The following is a 7,987-nucleotide window of genomic DNA, read 5'->3' on the forward strand; positions in this document are numbered from 1 at the left end:
AAAAAGAACACCCTAAGCCTTAGGGTATAACAACCCTGACTGCTTACAGTCTGTCCCCCACACCCAATGCAAACTATAAGCGAGCAAACCTATGTATCATATTTACAAACTTATTTGACCAACATATGCATATTGACTATATATATCACTCATTCTGACTGCCACATTTTCCAGTAGGACATTTATATTTTTCTTCTTCATTTGCCAAAGCTCTCAATATGTTGATGTAAATTATTTAAACAATTTTATGGAGGTATAATTATATACCATAACATTTGAAAAGTCCTGGACCCAGCAGGAGTCCCATGAACCCCCAGAGCCCCAAAGTAGAAGAGAAAGTTTATTGTAAGCACCTAGGTGCAGGCGGACTGAGTCAGAAAAGAAAGTCAGCCCAGATCAGGGAGGAGAGGGTTAGTTTTATACTCTGCTGCCTCCTTCTGGCAGTTTCTGTTGATGCTGGTTACAAGGCCTCTGGCCTGGGCTTGTGGTATTCTTCTGTATTGGTTCCTGCCTCCAATGGTAATGGGCTTTTTTCTGCTGTTTCACCTCCTGCCTCCATTGGTAAAAGGTTCCTGTTTAGTCAACTTAAAGGTTAACTACAATTCATCATGTACTGACTGAGGAAAGGGGGCAATTTTGAGTCCTGAGAATACATTTTGCCCTAAAAAAATTTCTCAGTTTTAAGTACATAATTTAGTATTTTTAGGAAATTTATGGTTATGCAACTATCATCAGTTTTAGATCATTTCATATTTGAAAAAGATCTCCAATGCACACTGCAGCCAAACTCTATTCACAATCCTAGTCCTAGGTATCCACTATTGTCAATCTAATTTCTGTCACTAAGTATATATTTGTCTCTTCTAGACTGTTCCTATAAATGAGATCATACTATGTGTGGCCTTTAGTGTAATGTTTGTGTTTGTTCATGTACAACTGGAAAACATTTAGATTGTTTTCATTTTTTTTCTTTTTGCTATTTTGAATCATTGCTGTACTAGCCATTAGCATACAAATCTTTATGCAGAGATATGTTTATAATTTGGGGGAATAGATACCTAGAATTAGAATTAATAGGTTATACACTACATTTTTGTATGATTTATTAGAAAGTTATCAGATTATATCTAGAATAGTGGCACTATTTTACATACCCACCAGCAGTGTATATAAACTCTAATTTCTCTTGTATAATCCTTGTCATTTTCTGTTGTGGTTATTTTTTTTTTAATTATAGAAGAAGCATGCTATAATGTCTGAAGTAATATTGCATTGTGTTTTTAACTTGAAGTGTTTAAAATAATTAATGGTGTTGAGTATCTTTCCATGTGATTTCAGGCCATTTCTATATCTTCTTTGGAGAAATATCTATTCAAAGCTTTTGCCCATTTTTAATTATTTTTATTATTCTTTATACATCTTCAAGTCATCAGATATATAGAGATTTTTCCCCTTTTATGAATTGCCTTTTTATATATCTTTGTTAGTTTTATTTCTTTTAATTAAGTGAGAGCAGGGGAGGTAGACTCCTACATGTGCCTAACTGGAATCCACCTGGCAAGCCCCCTATGAGAACATGTTCTCCCCATCTGGGGCTTTTCTCTGTTGCTTGGAAACCAAGCTATTTTTAGTCCCTGATTCAGAGGCTAGGGAGCCAAACTCAGGGCCTGAGGCCAACTCACTGTAGCCAAACAAGCCATGGCTGTGGAGGCGGGGAGAGGGGTGGAGATGATAGTCACTTCTCCTGTATGCCTGACTGGGAATTGAACCGAACACATCCACATGACTGACCAACACTCTACTACTGAGCCCACTGGCCAGACACTTGGTAGTTATTTTTCAAGCACAGAGCATTTTAATTTTTATGAAATCTATATCAATTAGTTTTTATGTCTTGCACTTTTGGTGTTATACATAGGAAGGCATTACCAAACCCGTGTTCATGAGAATCTTCACACATGTTTTTCTAAAAATGTTAGTTTTAGCACTTATAATCAGGTCTCTAATTCATGTTGGGTTCACTTATCTATGTGATATGATGTATAATCAAACACAGTAAAAGAAAGAATCTAAAGAGAAAAGGGATACTACACTCAATATGCTCTCCCTTCTTAATTTTTATACCTCAGGAAATCCTCAAATGCCTTATAAATCTGTCAAAACATCCCAGAAGTGGGAGTCGGTGCACCCTGTTTCTACTTTCTGAGACAGGTGTGCTTTTGTCTGTGCCTGTTATTTTATTTCCTACTCTTTTCTTCTCTGCATTCTTCAACGCTTAAAGTGAAATGGTGACCACTTTTCTTGGGCTCTTTATTTCTTCACTCTCTGGTATGGTTCCCCACTTCACCTTTTTCTACTCTGCCCTTGGCTGGATCTGGGTCAGGCACCCAGGGGCCTGTATAGAAACTGGGCCTACCTGGTTTTCCTTCATGTGAAAACCTAGGGGTTTGTCATGCCTACTGAAGATTCCTGGGAACACCATAGCCTCTGCAAGTGGACCTGCCTATAGCCATTGACTAGATAGTGCAGGCCCAACTTCTCCAGAACACTTCCTGGCTTCAGGCCATTCACTGACCATCCTCTGTGGTTGAAGAGGCTTCAACCCCAGTTGGGTTTCAGTCTATATTCAGGGCTTTATTTGATAGCCAAGGTCCCATAATTGATAGATCCTAAAGATCACTGTCTCCTGGTTTTTAAACCCACGTGTACTCCTTTTCTCAAGTATGGCTGGACCTAGTGATTTGTTTCTAGTGAATAGAATATGACCAGAATGATGAAATGTCACATTTGTAATCATTATAAATGACTGTAATTACTGTGTTCTATCTTGGGCCACATATTTGTTCTTGTGTTTTCTCAGCTGCTTGCTTTGAAGAAAAAAAGCTGTATGTTGGAGAGGCCCATTTGGTCAGCACTAGGCTGGCCATTGGCCACCATTCAGTGAAAAACTGAGTCCCATAACCAAACAGCCTGCAAAGAACTGAATCCAGCCAATAAATACATGAGTGAGCTGCTGCCTTGGAAGCAATTTTGAAGCTGAGGAGACAGCTAAGCCAAGACTAGTTTCCTGACTCAGAGAGATTTTGTGATAATAAATGTGTATTGTCCTAAATTGCTGAAAAAAAAATTTTTATACCTCAGGGTTTAATGATTATTTCAAGAAATAAAATCTATTGAAAAGAAATGCATACACTTATGATAAAATATTATACCATATGTATAATATGGTATACATACTATAATATATAATACCATATGTATTATTATAATATTATAAAGTATAAGGTTAATAACATATTATATTACATATATAATATGTATAATATTATAAAAAAGTATTATAATGCTATATGTATAATATGTATATAATATCTATATATATACATACAGATATAACTGAGACACTTTTAAAAAATTTTATCATGGAAGAGAAAGAATATATTTTAGGTTTTTATCATAACTAGTTTAAACAATATGAAACTTTTCTTAGGAAATTTGGAATCTCTGGAGTTCATGAAATTGACCCATTATTTCACAGATTCTAAGGCCAGGAACTGAATTGTAAATGTGGTATCCATGAAGTTAATATAGTACAAAACTAGTTTCAACTCATCTACTAGACCAGTGGTTCTCAAACTTTTTGAAGTCAGGGCGCATTTAAAATCCTACAAATAATTGTAGGCGCACTATATACAAATTTCTGAGAAATATGTTATAATAATTAAGTCAAATATTAAAGAAAAAATATAAAGTCCAAGAGTGCTTTTATGGTAATTAAATGAAATAAATATGACAAAATTAAATTTTATTCTGACATTAAAAAACATTTTTATGTTACATTTTTTGAGTTATGCTTTTTTAGAATTCATAAAAAAGAGGTTAAAAATAAAAAATGACAAAAATGTTATCTTTTTATATACATAGATACATTCTTATTAAGATTTAGTAAATTTGGCAGGTCGTGGCACAAATGTGTTAAGTTTTTTCATTCTTGTGTTTATGAGAAACATGAGCCTGATGGTCCTAGCAATTTCTTCAATGTAGGGGCATATATTTGAAAGGCAAACTCTCATTTCCTCCTCAATACATTGAAGAACTCTCTTTTTACTCTTAATTGTGTTGAGTACAGAAAACCCTCACCATACATATCTTAACTTGACACCAAACAAAGAATAAAAGAAACTTGCCTCCAGTGTTTCTGGAGAACATGGGGGGTAGTGTAAACAATCCAGCACTACAGCTTAACAGCCTTTTGCAACCAAATCTGGCAAGTGAGGTGGGGGTTGGGCAGACTGTCAATTTACAGCCAATTCCCCACACCTCTGTCCTCCAAAAATCTAAACTCCAAAAACCCTGTCGGTTTTTTGGTCCCCCACAGGCACATATTTCTCTGGAATACCATAGGTGCACCTGGAAATCTTCTAGGGCACACACTTTGAGAATCACTGTCCTAGACCCTATAGCCTCCAGGTAGTTTGTGTTAATGAGGATAATCATTTCTATAAGTCTTTGTTCTAGAAGAAATTTATTTTTCCTATTTAGTAAGTCAATGCATCTAAAAAATGTATTTGTTGTTCTTAACTGCCATGCAGATAAACATCAGAAATGTTAAACTCTCTTAATATATTTTGTAAATGACTTCTTTGAGATAAGTAGCATGACGTTTGTTTAGCCACATCAAAAAAACAAAGGTAAAATTTTACTTTGATATTTAAGGACCTATAACCAGGAAAATACAAAGAAAGCAAGGATAGAGTTAAAAATCCAAGCAGAGCTGCCTCTGACTAGAACTTTACCAATAGCTTAATAAAGATTAGTTGTTAATACTAATCCCATACCTGAGTAATATTTCTTATTTATGATTTATTGGCTGTTCATCTTTCATGTATATAAATATTTATATATACAAGTATACATTTTGGCAAAATTCTAGATTATATTAAACAGATGGTTTATAAAAACATAAGAATGATATATGATTATATATGGAATTGGCATGAAGTAGGTATAATATATACCAAAAATATCTGTCTTGTTAAAATTAAATAACAATTTCAGATGAATTTAGTACTAAGGAATGAGTTTGATTGTACTCTTTTCTTCACAAAGACCTTTGAGAATATTTCACTATTGACTAACATGCATGGACTTTACACAGATGCTGATAGATAAAATTATGAAAATAACATGACTGTCAAAATATATTGTTTCTATACATTTTTAAAAAGTTGTGTTACTGAACTCTTATCTTAGTCTCATCCAATTAAAATTAAAATTTTAAATCAATTGCTTAGACAGAACAGAAATGATAAGAAATTGATAATAAGCATGTCACAAGCACTAATCAATCAGAGCAGAGCAGATGAGATTTAAAGAACAGGGATGATTGTTCTAAATTCTAGAAACTAAATTGGAGTTCAGAAACTCATTTTTTTAAAAGGCATTTTTACTTAAATGACAAATTATCCACAATTCACCATTGTAAGAGAGTTAGAAAGTGATTGTATGAGTTAGCAAAATCAGGATTCTAAACGATGAATCCTGTTAATATTATCATTAAGCTGGATCCATGTAGCAAATATGCTATTTGAGTTTAATAATGGTAAATGTGAGGTTATTTAGTTAAACTCAAAGAAACAACTACAAAGTTAAAAGATATGAAAGACAACTATTAATAGAAAACAACACACAGAAAGGGAAATAATTAAGCTCTACATGATTTTGAAAACTAAAAAAAAAAAAAAAAAAATTTGGCCCTGGCCAGTTGCTAGTGGCTGGAACATCGGCCCAGAGTATGAATGTCCCAGTTTTGATTCTCAGAGCATATAGGAGAAGCAACCATCTGTTTCTCTCCCTCTCCCCCAATCTCCTTCTCCCCCTCTTCTCCTCTTCACCACCCACATATACAGTGACTCGATTAGTTTGAGTATGGAATTTCGCACTGAGGATAGTTTGGTTGATCTGAGTGTCAGCCTTAGGCACTAAAAAATAGCTCGGTACTTGAGCATCAGCCCTAGACAGGGTTGCTGGGTGAATATTCCAGTCAGAGCACATGCGGGAGTCTGTCTCACTATCTCCCCTCTTCTCACTTAAAAAAAATAAAATCTAATTTAATAAGAAGCAGGATTAACAGAAAAATAATGTTCATCTCTAAATAGTCATTAGCTCCACAGGACTCTACCATGACCCAACTAAATGTGAACGATCTCATTTATATTACCTTGCCATCATTTTAAAGAATGACACTTGTAAGTATAGAAACACAAGATTGGCCTTGAGAGTAAAGGCCTAGAAGCTGAGTAATAGGAGAAAACATGGGGAAAGAAAGAGATGTTTCAATGATACAAGGCAATACTTAAGAAATATCGTAAGTGCATTCAAATATTTGATGTACTGTGATGGGAAATGGGGACTAGAATCAATTATGCCCTTTTGATGATAAAATAAATTTCCATGGATGGAAATTATTCAAAGGCAGATTTCAGTTCAAAACAAAGTACTGTGTCTCTATAATCATTAGAGCCCCAACAAAGGAATGAGCTGACTTTCCAAGTGATGAGATTCTTTCATTGGAAGCATTCTAGCTCAGTGGTTTTCAACCTTTTTATACTTGGGGACCAGTAAAAATAGTTTATAAAAAGAATGAACAACACAACATTATAAGAAACTGATTTTTAGATAGAGACCTGTTTCTGCTTTATATTTCATGTAGTGCAAAGACCATGTTTAGTGTGTCTATTTATAAACTTAAATTCTAAACCCCAAGCTATGGAGGCAACATGCCTAATGCTTGTTGGCATATACCACCACCCCATACTATGGCATATACATGGTTTTAACTTGTTTTGTATTTACATGGCTTGACTTTGAATGATTCACTTTGTGAAAGTGGTGATTTAACTTCCTTCTGTTAAGCTCACCTATGGATATCATTAATATATATTATCCCATAAGGTAAGATAGTTTCTAAGAGAATCTGCCATACTTTTAGTATTCTAGTCAATTTAATCAAAACTTTGAAGAACTCTCATTCCTTGTCTCTTAAAGCTACTTCATGATTATTTTTTATTTGTGTGTGCTTATGCTAATATTTCTCCTTTCGTATCATACTGAAAGGGGTATAAAGCAAATATGTATTCAATATACTACAATCTTTCCCTTTCACCAAATAGTATTTTAAAATTTATCAATCAATTTATACAAGTAAAAAATGCATAGTAATGAATCTAATACCAACAGGCCTAATAGGCCAATGTGATATCTTAGGTAATGACAAACACTAGCATATTATCTATATGAACTAAAAATTAACTATTTCAATATTAAAAATAAGGTCATTTATTTGAAGTCATAGCAGAGATGAAAGAGTACTTTCCTCTGCTCACTGCTGTTTCTGACCCAAGCCCTGTTATTTCACTTCCAGTGATGTCTACATAGCACTGAAATTCAACCATTTGTTTATTTTATTCTTTGTTAGACTAAGATTTTTCAATCATATGATCTGTAAAAGTTTTTTAATGTTTTAGAGAAAATGTTAAGATAAAATATATAGATAGAACCAATTTAGTAATTTTAATAATCATATCTAGTCTAATTATTTTGATGAACAAGATCACAGTCACAGCCATATTGAACAAATTGATTTTGCTTTGCTGTTCCTTACATAAATAAAGTTACTTATTCATATTATTATTGAAGATTCATATTCCCAAAAGGTACCTAAGTGCTCTAACATAAATATTTTCCTTTTCTAAAGGATTTTATGGAAATACCAGATTAAGACAGTTATTTTTAAGGAAGGAAAGCCAACATATAGAGATAAGCTATATAGTTTCTGTAGTAGTAGAATGATCTGAAAAACCATGAGCCTACAACCACCATTATAGAAATTCGACCTACCATGTGATATTCCTAGTCCACAGAGAAAATACCTCTCTATATTTTTAGTCAGGCAGAAATAAGTTACAAATATATTTATCACCCTCAA

Source organism: Saccopteryx bilineata, chromosome 5, assembly GCF_036850765.1.
Source record: "Saccopteryx bilineata isolate mSacBil1 chromosome 5, mSacBil1_pri_phased_curated, whole genome shotgun sequence".
NCBI lineage: Eukaryota > Metazoa > Chordata > Mammalia > Chiroptera > Emballonuridae > Saccopteryx > Saccopteryx bilineata.